Genomic DNA, 17,797 nt, shown 5'->3' with positions numbered 1-17,797 from the left:
GTGCAATGAGTATATTTATCCCTGCCTGTTCTGTCTCCTAGTATGTTGTGAGGCTGATGCAAGATGATACGTACGAAGTATTAGGGAAGGGGTGAGCCACCCAGTGAAGGGGACACTGCACGGATAGCCATTATTTAAAGTAAAAAGCAGAACCTTGGCGAGAAAGTTCAGAGAAGGAAAAAGAACCATTACTCTCAACTTGGATGAAGAGCAAGGGATTAAGGAAGGCTTCATGGGGGAAGTGATATTTGAGTCAACCTTGAATGAGTGGGGTTTTGGTAAAGGGCGATACTTTCTAAGCAAGTGAAATGAATGATAGAATTGAGGTAAGTAGCACGCAGTGTGGTGGAAAATGGGTTCATTCACCAAATGTTGATTAGGTTAGCAGATCCTGTGCACGAAGGGAGTGCAAGAAGCAGTGAGTCGGGTATTGAATGGGGAGATGATAAAACAGAGCAACAAAAAAATAGTATAGCAGCTTCACATTCTTTGTGGGAGTTGGCTGTAGACAGTTGGATGATCCCTGCCTTACCCAAGTCATGCTTTGAGTCCTCATTTTCTTTTCTTTTTAATTTTTTAATGTTTTATTTATTTCTGAGAGAGAGAGAGAGAGAGAGAGAGAGACAGCATGAGCAGGGAAGAGATACAGAATCTGAATCTGAAACAGGCTCCAGGTGCTGAGCTGGCAGTCAGCACAGAGCACGACGCGGGGCTTGAACCCACAAACTGTGTGATCGTGACCTGAGCTGAAGTTGGATGCTTAACCGACGGAGCCACCCAGGCGCCCCTGAGTCTTCATTTTCTTATGCATGGTCCATAAATACTAGCTCAAGTTGATAGTACCCTAAAAAGAGTGGTCACATAAACCTGCAGGATGCCACATACTCTGGCGCCCTCTTAGGTATTGCTGATGTACATTAGCCCCTTTTAGGGAGCCCCCTGGGACAACATGCCGCTGGCTCTCCTTTTGACTCTGAAACTTTGTTTTTGCCTTTTGAGCAACCCTAGTTAACATCTCCTGGGAGAAAGACTCCAAGAGGCCTCTGGCCAACCAGCCAGACTGGTTGGATTCATCTGGATTCGTGTCCATTCTCCAGAAGATCATCTAAGACCAGAGCTAGATCCATTCTCAGGGCAGCCGAAAGTCCCATCTGAAAGAAGAAGTTAGAGCACTCTTGCCAGTAGAAATTACGTGTCATTTAGAAAGAAAGCTGTGCTCAAGAGAAACTTGAGAACATGCAGCCCCTCTGAAAAGTAAGAGTGAGAAGCAGGAAGTGAGGAAGCCTGAGGTCTTCAAATGGAATGTGCAGAAGCGTGTTGGTTACCGACCACAGGAACTCCCCTGCAGGCTGCCTGGTGAACATTTTTTGACAAAACAGTGTCGGTGTCAGCCGCTCACCAACTAGTCCCAGAGAGGGCTCTGTGCCTGTTTCCTTCTTCCACCCAGGCATTAGCCTGACAGGGAAAGGAAGGCCGGGTTGCGTGTCTACACAGTCCCTGACCTTTCCTTAGGAGCAGTTGCATGAAATTACCTCACTTAATCTTCCCCCTCCCCCATCTTACTGGGTCAGGATGATTAATCCCTGCCTTTATAGGAGGGATGCTGAATCCCAGGGCGCCTCACGTGGGCTGAGGTAGATCATGTTTATGTCTTGAACCTTTGCCATGTTCCTTTATCTCCTTGTCTGCCTGGTGAATTTGTGTTCCTCCAGGTTGTGAAAGAGCTTCTCCTCTGAAGAGTGTCTGCATCACATGTGGCCTCTTGTCTTGACTTGCATCATGATCCCATTCTTCATGTGTGCACCATTTCTCTAAAGGTTCAGTACGTGGGTTGGAATGACCCTACCTGTTACCTTCTCGTCTGTGAGGTCCTGTGGAACTTTCGAGCAACACATCTCAAATCTGGCCTGTGTTGGAATCACTTGGGGCACCTCACTCTCAGAGATGATGGTCCAGTAGGTCTGAGAGCACAGTGTGGGAGAATTTGTGTTTCTGACGAGCTTCTGGATGATTCTGAAACTGTCGGTTTGTGGGCTCATTTTCATTAGTATGCCTTTTAAGTATAGTTCAGGACCCCTGTTTTCCAGGAAATTTAACTGACTGTCTTAACCCAAACTGGTTTCTTTTTTCACAGTCTCTTTCTCTTTCTCCTTCTTTGTATTTTCGTGAAGCCTGTCTCCTACTTTATCTGAATTAGGTAATTTTCTCATTCATGTAAGTCTCAGAGGCTCCATTACTAACTTCTGGTGCCTTGTTCAATACATTAGGTAAGAGAGACAACTTTGTACACATGGACACAACTTTGGATGGGATGTCTTGAATCCTGAGTTCACATCTTGTCGTAGCCTCCATGAGCTTTATGTTTTGGGGACAAATCGTATCTTATGGAGTTGACTGTCCTCATCTGTAAAATAATTATTCCATTTCCTCTTGCAGCAGAAGCTCATGGAAAACATCAAATGAGATAGTGAATATATAAATTTCTGTCCACATGCAGTGACATTCATTGTAGATTATTGCTACTGTATTGTAGAGTTGACTCATTCCCTTTATCATTAATGATGAGGCATGAAGGAAATGTTGTTTTCAATGACACTGAAGGGACTGAAGGGCTGAAGGGACACTGAGACTTTGAGAAAGCACATAAGGTTCCTAGAAATGATTCTCACACCAACAGTTTTGAGCCTGTGCTCAGAACAGAAAAGCGGCACACCTTTATACTGTACTTTTTATTCCTGTGGACTGTGATAATGGTTATGAAAATTGTGTTCATGTTTTGAAGTTCTCATGTAAACTCAAGAAGAGCAATGAAGTATTGATAGTGGTTGTCATCTCTAGGGATGTGTAGGGGATCGCTAGTGGGTAGATTGATAAATCCCTAAATCTCTGGTTTCTCTAAGGAGAATACCAAAAAAAAGGAAGTTTCTCTCATTGGTTTTCTTGAGAAAGCATATCTGTCCCTTAAATGCCTGCTATGCCAAGCTGACACCTGGCACTGAGGACTAGAAATCTGGTTGAATGTAATTTCTTTCTTCACAGAGATTACAATCCAGTGGGAGGTCCAGTGTCACCAAGGTAAACGATGTAGGTGACAAAGGAGAGGTATTGGCAGTGCTCTGTGGGAGCCTGGTGACAAAGGAGAGGTATTGGCAGTGCTCTGTGGGAGCCTGGAGGAGTGTTCTGGTGGGTGTGGAATGTGGGAGAAGCTTCCTGAAGGAAGTGGCATTTGAGAACACCTTTAAGAGCTAAAAGGAATTTGCTGAGTGAACTTTTAGGTCTGAACAAGCCAGATGAAGAGACAGTTTGTTAGTGCTCTAGGTATTTCCTATCATGTTTTATCGCCAAGGCTATGGGAAAAGTGTCAATGCACAGAATCATGAGAATGTCTTCTTTGCAGATCTCCTGCTGATATTCTGGTCCATCCGACTGTACTTATTTTATTTCTTTTAGTACATGTGTCACTTCCTTCTTTACTGGATGTTCCCTTTTGCCACTTCTGTGCTTGAGTTTTCTTTCCTGGTCATTTCCATGCAAAATTGGCTTACTACCTACCACCCTACTCCTTTGGACCACCTCTTTCTCTTGTCCCCAAATACTTTAAAACCTTTCCCTTCCATCGTTTACTTCTTAGCTCTTGTTTTGACCTGCATCATTAATGACAGCTTTTTAATGTCCCTGTATTGATTAGATTGATGTGTTTGCAGTTAGAAGGCACTACTTTCTCTTTTCTCGGCTCTGGATCATCAAGTCTCTGATGCCAAGTAAGGTCAGTACTCATATGTGTATAGTGCCTTTGCGGCCGAGAGGAGAGAAGGTCACAGTGGATGGAAACAGGTTGTTAAAATCTGTTGGAATGAAATCCCAGGTGCCCGGCTTGTATGAGAATGCAAGGTAGACTTTACATTCTGTGGTTGGCATATTGGAAGCTTTTGATGTTCGGAGCCTTACATTTTGATACTTTTAATAATGTAATATAACTTTACATCAACTGAATCCAGGCAATTTCACCATCCACTACATTATTAATTCCAGATGGGAAATTCATTAGGGCTCAAATTTTGTTTGAGGCCCAACTGTTTCTTAAATTATTATTACAATTATTATCTATTTATTTTTTTACAACTGATGGGAAGGGAAATTTAACAGCTGTGTGATTAGCAGGGCATGAAATTAAAAATGTTTTGCACAGAATCAAGAGGTTGTTTACTACAGAATTCCTCATCTGAGAATTAAGTATCATTAAGATTGGCCACAAGATTCTCTCTTTCACCATTTAAGTTTGATTTTTCACATCCAGTTCTTCGCTAAAAAGGCCTTTAACCTTTTCAGGAAGGAAAACTCTGGTCAGATCATCACAAAGCATTTATAATGTTTACAGTCAAGGTAACTGCCCCATTTCTGTCACTCGCAAAATAACAGTGCTACAAGTTGTTCAGGCTCACTGCTCATGGCAGAGATTGAGTAAGTCCCAGTTGGAGGAAGTCCGGTCCATGAGAAAAGGCTGCAGCCTGACCAGTGGCTTGAGTTTTCCCCTCACAGCTCCCAAGAGAGTCACCTTTCTGCAAATGCAGGTGCTGACATCTAGAATGTGATGTTTAGGCGTACATTGGCCTATACTCACATGATGCCATTTCTTGGGCCCTTTTGGAAATATCCCTCCCTTGAGTTATAGAAAGTACCACATCCCGCTTCCTTTGTGTGGGATGTTGGCAGTGGAGAGTGATGGTCAAGCGCACTTGCTGCTGGAGTCTCTTTGCCGAATGTTGAGGCCAGTTCTTCTGTTTCCTCTGTCAACTTGCATGACCTCTCTGCACTCCCCTTACTTCGTCCCCTTATTTAATGGAGGTGAAAACACTACCTTACCTCCGAGGTTAGTTTGAGGATTCCAAGAGTGAATACCTGGAAAATGTTTATGGCTCTGCCCGATTTACATTTTATGCTCAGTTACTGTTAGTTGCCTCCATTTTTTTTTAAGGTAATGCATTGTTCTGTGTGAGGAGGTCTTTAATACATATCTGACATGGCCTTGCTTAGCGCTCAGCCTGGAATCTTCCATCTCTTCCTGCCTTCTTTGTCTTCAATAGAGTCTTTCCTGTATGATATTTATATACTTGTCTTAATTCTTTCTTTAGACAGGTTTTATCTTTATATTCAATGAATTCAACTAGAGCTAGACCCAATCTCTGCCTTTGATGATACCTTGTTGGGGAAGAGAGTGGGGCTGGTGAAAGTTAATGCAGGTAACCCTTACTGGAGAGAGAGCTGGGTGGATTACCAGTTTCCCTGATAAAAGTTATGATACTTATTTTATTTTTAAAGTGATTTGTTTATTTATTTTGAGAGAGAAGGAGACCATGAGTGGGGGAGAGGGAGAGAGAGAATCCCAAGCAGCCTCCGTACTGTCATCAAAAAGCCCCATGTAGGGCTTGAACTCACCAACCATGAGATCATAACCTGTGCTGAAATCAAGAGTTGGATGCTTAACTGACTGAACCGCCCGGGTGCTCCATGAGTTATGATATTTACATTGGAGCCCAATACAGGTATTTGTCATCATTAAAGGAGAGAGACGTTGCTTTTGGTGGAACTGGGAGACAGATGTGGAGATAGTAAAGGAAGTCTCCCTGGAGGAGGAAGCATTTGATGTGGGACCTGAACACTGGGTGGAATTTGACCTGATGGGAAAGGGGGAAAAGCCTCCCCAGGAGGCTAAGTGAAGGGTGTGGACTGTACTTGAATTTTCTGAGTTTCCTCTCTGCTGCCCTCTGGCTCCCATCCAGCCCCTTTGAGGAGCTGTTGCTGCAGGGGGAACACCACCTGGAAAGCCAGTGAGTGTGCGTGAGGCTCTCATAGTCCCCAGGTCCTGTCTGAAAAGTAGACAGAGGAGCCAGCTGCTCCCTCATCCCCACTGCACCAGGGTGCAGTCTGTGTGTCTTTGAAAGGGGGCTTGCTTTTCGGTGGGGATGATGGAGAGGAAAAGTAGGAGAGACAGAGGCAGGAAATGCTGGATGGGTATAGAGGGATTGTAATGAAGGCTCTGGAGTGCACTTTATCTTTCTCTCGCAGATCACTTTTAGGGGGGACATAAATGTTTTTTTATTTTTCCTTTTAAATATGGAAGTGGCACTTTTTTCTCCTTACCTCTGCCTTTTTCTTTGGAGCCAGCATTAAAACAACTCTGGTCCTCTGCCCTTAAAAAATACATCTGGGTGGGTTACGCAGGAATATTCCAGGATATTTCCTGGAATACGTTATATACTGGGCAAGAGATGTGGATGTTTAATACTTTTCCTGTAGAAGAAGGTCATTATAAGTAGGGAGGCTACTGGCAACTCTCTGGTGGTCGGTGGATATGTTTCCACACTGGGGCTGCTCTGNTGGCAGTCAGCACAGAGCCCGACACGGGGCTCGAACCCACAAACCGCAAGATCATGACCTAAGCGAAAGTCGGATGCTTAACCGACTAAGCCACCCAGGCGCCCCAAACTTCATGTCACTTTCAGCGAGTGACCTGATGAGGCACCATAATGTGCACGTGGCTGGCTAGACATTAGATGGCGTGGTCGCAGAATAATGAGGCTGGAGCTTAAGCATCCACTGGTACAGCAAGTGTTAGAGTTATCCAGGCAGTGCTCTTTTCTTTTTTTTAATGTTTTATTTATATATTTTTGAGAGAGAGAGTGAGCGAGCAGGGGAGGGGCAGAGAGAGAATCCCAAGCAGGCTCCACAGTGTCAGCACAGAGCCTGATGCAGGGCTCAAACCCACGAACCGTGAAATTGTGACCTGAGCCGAAATCAAGAGTGTGATGCTTTTACTGGCTGAGCCACCCAGACGCCCCTCCAAGCAGTACTTCGTCTGGGGATGCCATTGCAACACAGGGAGCACTTGTCCCTATGTTTCTGCCGTGGCTCAAAACACCCATGGCATTGCCTGCAGAGGTAATGATGAGCCACCCCCAAAAGTCATAGAATCATGAGATGTGAGACCATGAAATCCACTTCCCTCATTCTGAGTGCAAGAAACCGAGACCCTGACACAAATAGTGTTGCGCACAGCAGTCTTTCACATAGACAGGAAAGCGCCAACTCTCAATTACCCTGTTAGCTCTCTGCCTGGTATTTTCTCATTGTCCCAGAAATGAGACTGTGAGAAAATGGATCCTTAAAGAAAATGGATTCTGAGTTATGCTTGTAGGTAATTTGAAAGAAAAAGGGAGTACGGTAGAGAACGAGGGGGGTGGGGTGGTGGAGAGTTCCTCCTGGCAGTGCCTAACATCACAGAGTGTATCCAAAGCATAGGGGAGACCCAGACCTCTTGGGTGAGGATCTTTCTATAATACAAGAAAGTCTCAAGAAATAGAAATCACTCTGCCAAAGTTTTTAGTTCATTATCGTTGCATTTGTTGTAGACTTTCTAGTTGAATCCAGACCTTACCTTTCAGGGGTAGAGTTGCTGTCAGGAATAAAGCTATGTCCTTGTCATAATCCATGGTCACTTCATGGCAGCATTTCCTGAAATGCCCTCCATGGAACACTAGCTCCACAAATGGCCCAATCAGCCTGGGAATCAGCTGCTTTTAGAGTCAGCTACTCGCGTTGGAGATTCTCCATATGCACCTTCAGCAAGATTCCCTGGGAGAAGTCCTGTCGGTTAAAAACAATGGCCACGGCGTTCTTTAAATTCAGGCTTTGTCAAATTTATTTTATGATGGAGCCATTTTGTGGGTAGTTTCTCAGACTCGCGTTTTGTGGAACATTCTTTGGAAGTCTGTGGAAAATAGCCTGACTTTATTGTCAAAATTCTTAAGGCTCACATCTGTCATCTTGGAATGATCTCCAGTGAAATATAAAGGCATTAGGGCTACACTACAGATCCTCATCTGCCCTCCCTTCACCATAGGAGGGATTACAGGTTTATTTTAGGATCAAACACTTTGCAAATGAAATGTTGTTAGGAGGGGAGGGCAAGAAAACCTTCAAGAGCCTAATAATTGCAGAAAGAAGACAGTGTTATACCAGCCAAACTCAATTTTGTGAATTAGGGCTTTAACTTGGAGAGTTGTTCCTGAAAATAGCTTGTTTTTAAGCAAAACTTTGTTGGCTTTGGTGGTAGGCTTTTTTTCACCATCAAAGGCATGACTATGGGTGATTTTAAACTGTGGCATGTTTCTTGCATTCAAAACCAAGGCTTCTGGAGGAAACACTTTTTTTTTTCTAACTTTTCTGAAAAGTTGGCTTGACCATCATGGCATTTTCTTCTGTTTATTTGTGAATATTAGCTTTCCTCCCCTCCCCCTCCTCCTCTCCCCTCCTCTCCCCTCCCCTGCCCTCCTCTCTTCTCCTCTCCTTCCATCTCCTCCCCTCTCCTCCCTTCTCCTCTCCTCCCCTCCCCTCCTTTCTTCTCCTCTCCTTTCCTTTTTAAAACTTGAAAGGTCCTTGTTGATCCACCCAAGCCTACACTTGACAGATGAGGAACAGAGCCCTGGAAGGCTTTGGTAACCGTTCATAATTCACTCTTCTAGTTAGTGATGAAACCAGAACTGAAATCAGGGTCTCTCCTTTACCCATCCAGTACTTTTTTTTCCTTTTTCAAATAGAATCGTCTTAAAAAGAAAGAAGTTATTTGCTTCTCTTGATTAGATAGTAGGTAGGTAGATCGATTGATCGATCGATAGACACATTTATACACAGATGAAAAATAAAAGTCTGTAATTACAAACTCTTTTACCTTCAAGGTAAGAAGAACCTTCCTCGTCCTTTGGCGGTCTCATTTTTAGGAGGACTTTACCCATGCCAGGCTGGCCTTCTGTTACTCTTCCATTGAGAAACTCACCCACTTCCATGAAGAGATATGTGTGAAAGAGAGGCTCATTGCCCCACGTATCATCTCTCTGTCTTATCTCCGGGTGAGAGATTGACTGCAGTGAAGTGGTGGTTAGAGTCTTCCTGGTAAGGAGAAGGGTTGAGCTAGCTCCTCACCAGGTGCTCGAGGGCCACGGCTTAGTGATCAGTCACCATGTGGTTATTCCTCTCCTTTAACTCCCCCTTCCTCCCAGTTTTTGCCTCTTCTTTGTCCCTCCCCTGTGTCAGAGCAGAAAGGCCATCTTGCTTCGAAGATGGGAAAGAAAGCGCGGCTCTGAGGAGGATATTCCTTCTGCTAGGTTGAAGCCAGCTGCGGCAAAAGCAAAGAGAAATCTCATGCCTTTGAGTTTCTTCCTTTAGGTTCCTTCCTTAAGTTCCTTCCTTTAGGAGGGCTTGTGAGAGTATAGAGCTAGTGGGACAGTCTCCACCAGAAACCTCTATTCCAGTGCTAGCGGTTATCTGCACTCTGGAGTCGTTGTGGGGATTAAATGAGATCATGGATAGGAACAGGCTTTATATACTACAAAGCACCCTATAAACGCATTACTCGTAGTGGCATTATTTTATCAATGGAGATAACAAACACATACACACTACTGCCTTGGAGCCGGGTACCATGGGAAGGATAGTGCATCTATTAGCAGACAGTTTGGCCACAGCTCCGTGTGTTCGCCAAAGGCATCAAGCATCGCGATCATGGGGCCTGGCTGCTTACCTGGATCCAGTGAGGTGATTTACTGAGTGGGTAAATCCCTTCTCCTCCCCAAGCTCCGGTTGAATGTAAGGTCCTGCCCGTTCTGGCTTTTGTGATTGATTCTGTTAGGCAGTGGTTTGTCCCTCAGTGGGCTCCATCACTGCTTATTAATCAGCACTCACCTTTCATGGAGAGCTGTCCCGCTCTTCATTTAACAGAAGAGGGCTCACATGCGCGCCAAGTTCACATAAGTTTCCCAAGGCTGCACAGCCCATGAGTGTTGGAGCTGGGATGCACACCCTGGTCTGGTGGCCCAGAATGGTGGCAGCTGCATCAGTTTGATAGGTCCTGTGATGCTGGGTGGGCCATGCTATCTGAGTCCTCACCTAATCAGCCTCGTGATTATCATTCTGCTCTTTGGGCTTTTGGTGGTGCTTGTCATTGAACTGCACAGTTAGGTTCCCAGATCTTGATTGCAGGTCTTGGGGCTCCAGAATCCGTATTGCCAGTGTCTGACAATGTGGGGTTTGGCACATGGTAGTGTCCCCCTTTATCCACACGGTTTCCCTGTCCACCTTCTAGACCCTTCTAACACCTCAGGGAGGTCTGCCACTGGCATCTACATAAACCGTGTTTGGCAGAATGACCTTTTCACATCAAAAGCCACTTGAGGAGGCTGCTGGGGGACGACTCTGGATAAGTCCTCACAGGGGAGACGTGTTTCAAGCTTCAGCCTGTTTGTGGCATGCATACCCTGACCTTCTCATGGTTGCTTAACCCTGGCTGGTCTTCGGGCTGCTCCTGCTTTGGTTTTGTTTTGAGTGATTTTATTTTTCTATCGGCCTGGTTTTCTTAGGTTCTCTGCTTGATGCAACACAAGATTTGTAGCCTAGTTGCATCTGGGAAAGGGTCTCACCCATTGGAGTTGGGAGGGAATTAACTCAGAGCCCAAGGAAACTGACATCAGTCTTAGACTGTGGACATCTTCCATCTCCGCCTCTGCCCTCCTTCTTGTCTTGGTCGAAGATTGGGTCCAGCTTCCTCGGACGGTTGCCTTGAGCTCCTTACCCACTCAAGTGTGCTATTTTACCATTAACACACCATGCATGAGTAGTGACTCACTATGCAGTTCATTTATTCATTCATCTGTGTGAATTCTGTGATGTTATCTACCTATCGGACAGTGAACCAGGCACGATAGGTGGTACCAAACTAAATTAGACACAATCCCTGTTTTCAAGAACCTAATGCTTTGAATGAGGAGAGGTGATCGATTTAATAAGCAACTAGTTCTTGAGCGCCGACCATGACCAAGTATCAGGCCTTTAACCAGAACTGTGGCTACCAGGCTGATACAAGCCCTTTCATTGCAGGGCTTTCAGTCCAGGAATGACAGTGACCACATTCATAATTTCACAGATAATTATGTAATTATGGCCATGAAACATGCTGTAAGGCAAAGGGGGTGCAGGCTGTTGTGGGAATATTAAACACCTTTTATTTTCTGGCCTAGCTTGTGGGCAAGGCATGTTTCTCCAAAGAAATATGGAGTTAGCCAGAGAAAGACGGGCACGGGAGAATGGGCTTGGACATGGAATCCTCTCATATGAGGTCCAAAATGGTCAGGACTCTGCCCAAGTATGGCAATTGAGAGATGGAACATTTTAAAACCCGCATTGATCCTAAAATGCCTTTCGGTATATATTGTTTGCTGTCACCTCTATAAAAGGCAGGCTTTCATAATAACTTGACCTGTTTTAGTAATTGTAAATTGACTTACAAAAAAAATTGTCTGTTTTTCCTTTCTACTTAAATGTGTGAAAATAATTCACTGTGTTTCATATGTACACCCAAGGTCTTTGCATCCAATTAGTAAGAAAAACATTTTTTTAATGTCATTGTTAAGAAACACTAAAATAAATAACTGGTAAAGAGAAGCCCAAATACAAATGCCTTGAGCTTTCTGCTGGAATCTGGGAGTGTCTTATCGTAAGACATGGGTTCAGACATATCATTTTCATTCTGCAGGTATTAGTTTATTTACTGAGAGTGCCTCCCTTGGCTTAAGGATTTTACTGGACTATTGGAGGAGAGAAGAAGGGCATACGCACGGCTGTTGCTTACTGTCACTCTGATTATGTTGTGCTCGGTGGCCGGAGGGCAGGAGGGACTCAAGTCCTACCCTCACTCTATTTGCCAGCCCAAGTCCAGGTGCATTTTTCTAATGTGCACAAAAGAATCTAATGGTTCGCAGAAGCCTGGCTATGGGAATGTTTCCCACAGTTTTGTTTTACTCTGAAAGCACCCATAGTTTAGTGGGGGAGGCAGGCACTGGAAGAACTAAACATAATTATACTGCCAGCTAGAATGAGAGATGTTAACTGGAGGTACAAATAACATTCGGAGGGAGCTCAACTGAAGGAATTTTAACTCTGACAAAGTGGGGAAAATAGATTTATACATTTGAAGAGGCTCTGTGGATGGCTATGTTTTTCTTCCTTTTTCGCTTCCTCTCTCCCTCCCTCCCTCCCTCCCTCTCTCTTCCTTCCTTCCTTTCTTCCCTCCCTTCTTTCTTTTTTCTTTCTTTCTTTATAAGTGCTTTCTTGAGAACTAATTCATATATCATACAATTAACTCTTTTAAGGTGTACAATTTAGGGGCGCCTGAGTGGCTCAGTCAGTTAAGCTTCCGACTTCGGCTCAGGTCATGATCTCATGGTGCATGAATTTGAGCCGCACTTTGGGCTCTGTGCTGACAGCTCAGAGCCTGGAGCCTGCTTCGGATTCTTTGTCTCCCTTTCTCTCTGCCCCCTCCCCAATTCATGTTTTCTGTCTTTCTTTCCCTCAAAAAGAAATAAAAACATTAAAAAATAAAGTGTACAATTTATTGGTTTTTATTATGTTCACAGAGTTGTATATCCATCACCAAAAGCAATTTTGGAACAGTTTCCTCACCTCAAAAAGAAATCCACACCGACTGGCAATCACTCCTTATTCTTCAAATCGCCTTCACCTAGTCCTGAACAGCTGCTAATCTGCTCTCTTCTGTGTAGAGTTGCCTATTCTGGACATTTCCTGTAAGTGGATTCATATAATAGCTGATCTTCTATAACTGAGTTCTTTCACTGAGTGCAATAATTTCCAGTTTCATCTATGCTATGGCCTGATAAGTAGGGCTTTGACTGCTGTAGAGTGGAAGGGAGTTCATCCCCAAATGATGCACTAGACGGAGCTAAGAGAAAGACCTTCTTAAAGTATGGGCCATGTTTGAAAGGGTGAAAATAGAGTATTGGTTAGAATCTGCAGAGTAGGGCCTGTGGGGGACATTCTGGGAAATATAGTTAGAAATATAATTTGAGAGCAGATTATGAAGATTAAGAATACATTTGAACTTTTTTTCAGGATGCAGATGTTTTTGAAAGGGGGGTAGATATAATATGAAGAATTGATGATTAAAACTGTAAGGTTACCCAGGTTAGCTGTGGTGAGCCTGGTGTGAAATTAATTATACCTAAAGCCCAGGTACTTTTTCCTCATATTCTACTGCCTCTGACTCTTAATATTTGTTAGCTGGAGTCAGTAGAAAAAGTAGGGATGACTCTGTTATAATTATTTTTTAAACCCTTTGAAGCATGGGAAAAAATAAGCCTGTAGTGGTTATAGTTTAAAATGCTGCTTCTTGGGCACATGGGATGAGGCCACATTTTCATGGTAAAGCCCACGATGTGTATTTTATCACATCAGGAGGAGACAGGGTTGTGTCTATAGGCATGGTTTTGAGTAAGGAGTCGGTATTAGTCCATGTGGGCTGCTGTAACAAAACATCATAGCCTGAGTAGCCTAAACAACTGAATTTTATTTATTTGTTCATTTATTTGTTGCGGCTCTGGAGACTAGAGCTTTGAGATCATGGTGGTGCCAGTATATTCAGGTCTGGTGGGAGCTCTCATCCTGGCTTGTAGAAGGCCACCTTCTCACTTGTGTCTTCACAGGGTGGGAAAAGGGAGGGAAAGGACAGAGCAAGCTCTCTTGATCTTATAAGGACACTCGTTTCATCATTAGGGCCCCACTGTCATCAAAACATAATTATCTCCCAAAGATCCCGTGTCCAAACATCACTTTGGATGTTAAGACTTCTACATAGAAATTTGGTGGAGGGCGGTGAGCACGATTCAGTCCATAGCAGTGTTACACTTTGTTTTGATTTCCCTTTGACTCATGGCCTTGGATGTGTTCCTTATAATCATTCGACAGATTTTTGCTAATCACATGGAAACCAAAGGTATATGGGTGTAGCTTGCCTACATCTGCTTCTCTTGAAGCCTAACAGAAATCCCTCAGTACTCGTTTCTGGCTGCTCATGCCACAGGCTCTTGCAAGAGAAAGGATTTTAGAGATTATGTGGTCTAAGGACTATGAAAATAAGGGTTCACGGTCCATGAGCCTCCTGAAATTGTTTGTATAATTCTCCATATTTGTGTGAGGATGTACTCTCCTCACCCCCATCTCCATCAGATTCTCAGGAGGTTTATGTCCCTTCAAAGAGGAACTTCTCTTTTGCCCTAATAATTTTCGGCTCCTTAGTTATTTTGTTAAATCTTTACAACTCCTCTTCATGGATTAGGAAACAAAGCTGTACAGAGTTAAGTCAGTTTACTCAAGGTCACAGAGCGAGTGAGTGACAAAGGCCAGGGTCAGGCCCTGCAGTCTGACACTGGAGCCTATGGTCCTGCTCGTGCTTTCTTAACCGGCCATCCTCTGTGTCACTCTCTTCTACCTATTTTAGACTCTGGAGTTGATTGACCCTCATTTAATAATTGGGTATCAGAGAGTCAGGCACATTCCTGTGATGGTGCCGTGATTAAAAACACATAGCTGTCAATGTGTGACAGTGATACGAACCCAGAGTCAAGTCGTGAGACTTCAACACTTATTTGTAAATTCAATGAAAAAATGCTCCATTTTGACCTTTGTTTCTGCCCCCATATTTCTTTCTGTCCTTCCCTCCCTTCCTGTCTCTGTCTCTTCTTCCTTCTCCTTCTCTCCTTTCCTCTATTTATTTTCTTCCTTCAACAGGCTGAGCTGGAATTATTAATGTGGGTATTTCAATGTTCTTAAAATGGCTTTATGGTTAGGAGCCCAGGGGATTGTCCTACTCCTCAGTAGCCTCTAGAGGATCCTCAAGGGAGCTGTCGTATATGAAACAATGTTGAGGGAAGGCCACGTGCCTGAAATCAGTGCCTTACCCTCATACAGCATAGGCTCCCTGGTTTCTGATTTTGGGGACTGGATGGTGCCATTCATTGAAATAGGCAGTACTGAAGGAAGCTTCTCATCTCTGTGGGTAAAGGGTAGAAGGGGAGGTTTGAAGAAGCTTTTCATATTTGAGACTTCCACAAATGAATTGCTGAATGTTCAAGCCTGGAGTTTAGAAGAAAAGGTCAGGACTAGAGTTAGAAACGGTCAGGATATGATGAAAGCAGAACCGTAGATGAGATTGCTCAAGGAACCTGGAGAGGAACAAGCCCTCCATCTCCTTTCCTTCTAGAGCGTGGCCCCTGTCTCCAGTCCCATTTGCCCAGGTTGCCCTTTCTAATCGTTACTAACCCAGGCATGTCCACCAGTCTCTGGTCTTCTGTAAATGTCTATGTTCACCCAGGCCACTTGTACATTCAGTACAGCTGGAAGGGAGGTGGCATGATTCAGTGGAACTCATATTTATTTAGAAATCTGTAGTCTAGCTCCTTGAGTCCAGGCTTTACCATTTGCTGCTTGTGTGATTGATTGATGAATGGATTGATTGATTCTCCCAACCCCAAATTCCGAGTCTATAAAAATGAGTTATTAATGTTTGTCTTGTCTGTGTCACAGAGTTGGTGTCCACTTTTTAACTACCATAATGGATGCAAAAACTCTTTAAAATGAGTCTGTAAAGAAATCCTCTTTTATTCACTTTTACATATAGTAGTTATGATGTTTATTTTCACTCTGCAATTAAACTCTGAGCTCTCTCGGATTTATATACACAATGTTTCTTCCACAGCCTCCTCAGTACCTAAAGCAGTATGTGTATTAGATGTTCATTGCATGGTGGTAATTAGGGTCCTATTTCTTTTCTTATGCTCCTTTGTTAAAAATTAAGATAGCATTTTTTAAAAGATTTTTCCCCAGAAGTTATTGGGACGTTATCTTTTGCCTAAAGAGTATATTCCTTGACTTTACTGGTTCTTCTCTTATGTCTTACCCGATTCATGTGTGTTATTTTCCCAACATATAAGGTTGTGTCTGATGGTGGTTTTACTCTGCCCCAGCAATGGTGCCATCGGTATGTCTGCTGACACTTAAAATGCTGTAGAAACACAGGGCCCAAAACCTTGATAGAAAACTAATGCCCGGATGGGGTTCAAGTCTGGATGGTGCTGGCTTATCAGTAGTGCTCATTGGGTGCTGTCCACTGAAACCTACGGGAGTTTAGCTTCTTGCTTTTATTTATTTTCATTTTCATGTTTTAAGTTTTCACTGTGAAATTACTGACGTCTGTCAGATAATTCACTTCTATGAGGATTCTGTTTTTGAAACTGGCTCCCTTCTACTCTACCTTTAATTGTACTTGCCTTTTCACCCCGCTGTGGTGCGTTTGTTCCTAGACATCATCAGGGATGACACCAGACACAGAAGATATTTTCTAACTCATTCCAGGAAGACTTATAGTATGTCTGCTTGTTCATGGTGACTGTGGACAGTACGGGCACATATAATCCTATTTTAATTGACATTTTTGGTAAATATTCTCAATTATCCACAATGTTCTCTCTTTTCTCCTCGCCTCCTTAGCATGGTTTGCCACAAATAGATCTACATTTTACCTAATAAAGCATGTTGCCTAATAAAGTGTGTTTTCTTTACGGGGCACTGGTAAGGATGTGTGTGAGATGCTTTACGCCTTGAAAACATGATTAAAATATAATTTCTTCCCTCAAGGAGCTTGATGTCTAGCAGAAGAGGCAGACATTTTAACAGGAAAGATATAATACTGACAGGGCTAAGACGTGTCTGACATTAAAGGCACAAAAGTGTGTATTAGGAGTATGTGAAAGGAAAAGGTTAAACTTGGGTAAGGGCTCTCATGAAGTCGCCTGCATATTCATCTTTCATTGCAAATTTAACCCCCAAATTCTTTTTCTCTGCTGAGGTGATTGTTCTTCATATGTAACATAAAATTTGGTATATATGCACACTTAGTTTTTTCAGAGAGAGGGAGGAGAGTGCAGGTGGGGGAGAGGGGCAGAGGAAGAGAGAGGGAGAGAGAATCTTGAGCACGCTCCATGTTCCTTGCAGAGCTGGACGTGGAGGTTGATCCCACCACCCCTGGGATCATGACCTGAGCTGAAATCAAGAGTCAGACACTCAACCAACTGAGCCACCCAGGCACCTCAAGCAATTGTAATCATAACAAACTTAAATGAATATATTTACTACTCTATAAAATGTTACCTAATTTCTGCCTTGCCCCAAACCCTGGGCCTTTCAATTTTTATTTTATCACGATTTGAATAGTGTCAAGGTAGGATGAAAGATGTATTCTTCCAGAAGGTGACTGAAAACAGCAAGTTGAGGGATGATTGATATGTATCTCAATGTTCAGAAAACCATGGGAATTAGGGAGAAAGGTCTGTGCATATCAGGAAATAGGAAACCGTCTCACTAGTTGCTGGAGGTGGTTGTTCAGACTCTTGGAAAATGCGTCTTCAATAGATAATGCTTAAATCCTAGTGTGTACACACACACTCACACACACCCCACAGGAGACTCTCTGCCTTATTAACCATGTATTCTTGGTATCTTTTATTTGATGATTTCTTTTACCTCGTTCTTTTCTAAATATTACCTCCACTGGGACCTAATTAGAACCCCTCAGAATTCACAGAGTGTTCAAATACGTGTGGGCTCCAAATGTTATCTTTAGATATTACAGGATATTAGAAACTAATTACGGTTATCCATTGTGTGTACAGGTATATAAACACCTCTCTGCCAAATGTGTTGTCAGGTTGCCGTGTGAGGAGTTAAAGAAATAGTTCTCATTTGCTTTTGAATTCTGAAGGGATTTTGTCTCCTGGAGTGATAACATTACAAGTTGAGACCTCTTAGGTTCTAAAGTAAATGTCCAAAGCTGAAGTTTATCGTTTTCTTAAATTAATGCTTAATTTAGCACTGAAATTGTTTTATGACTTTATGAGGA

At 43.3% G+C, this 17,797-nt stretch overlaps 1 protein-coding gene across 3 annotated transcripts in view; it reads left to right on the top strand.

Moving 5' to 3' along the window:
• The window catches only part of LPP (LIM domain containing preferred translocation partner in lipoma), a 504,345-nt gene that overhangs the window by 24,788 nt on the left and 461,760 nt on the right, over positions 1–17,797 (top strand). The window contains exon 2 of one of the 3 annotated variants that reach the window (XM_077754390.1): positions 12,465–12,632. The exons of the other annotated variants lie outside the window; for them this stretch is intronic. The gene's annotated coding sequence lies outside the window, so the exon portion shown is untranslated. The remainder of the gene's footprint in view (positions 1–12,464; positions 12,633–17,797) is intronic. 3 annotated transcript variants of the gene reach the window in all.

Source organism: Crocuta crocuta, unplaced genomic scaffold, assembly GCF_008692635.1.
Source record: "Crocuta crocuta isolate KB4526 unplaced genomic scaffold, BGI_CrCroc_1.0 scaffold70, whole genome shotgun sequence".
In the NCBI taxonomy this organism is placed as follows: domain Eukaryota; kingdom Metazoa; phylum Chordata; class Mammalia; order Carnivora; family Hyaenidae; genus Crocuta; species Crocuta crocuta.
Note: the sequence above shows the minus strand (reverse complement) of the source record. Positions and strands in the feature narration are given on the sequence as shown.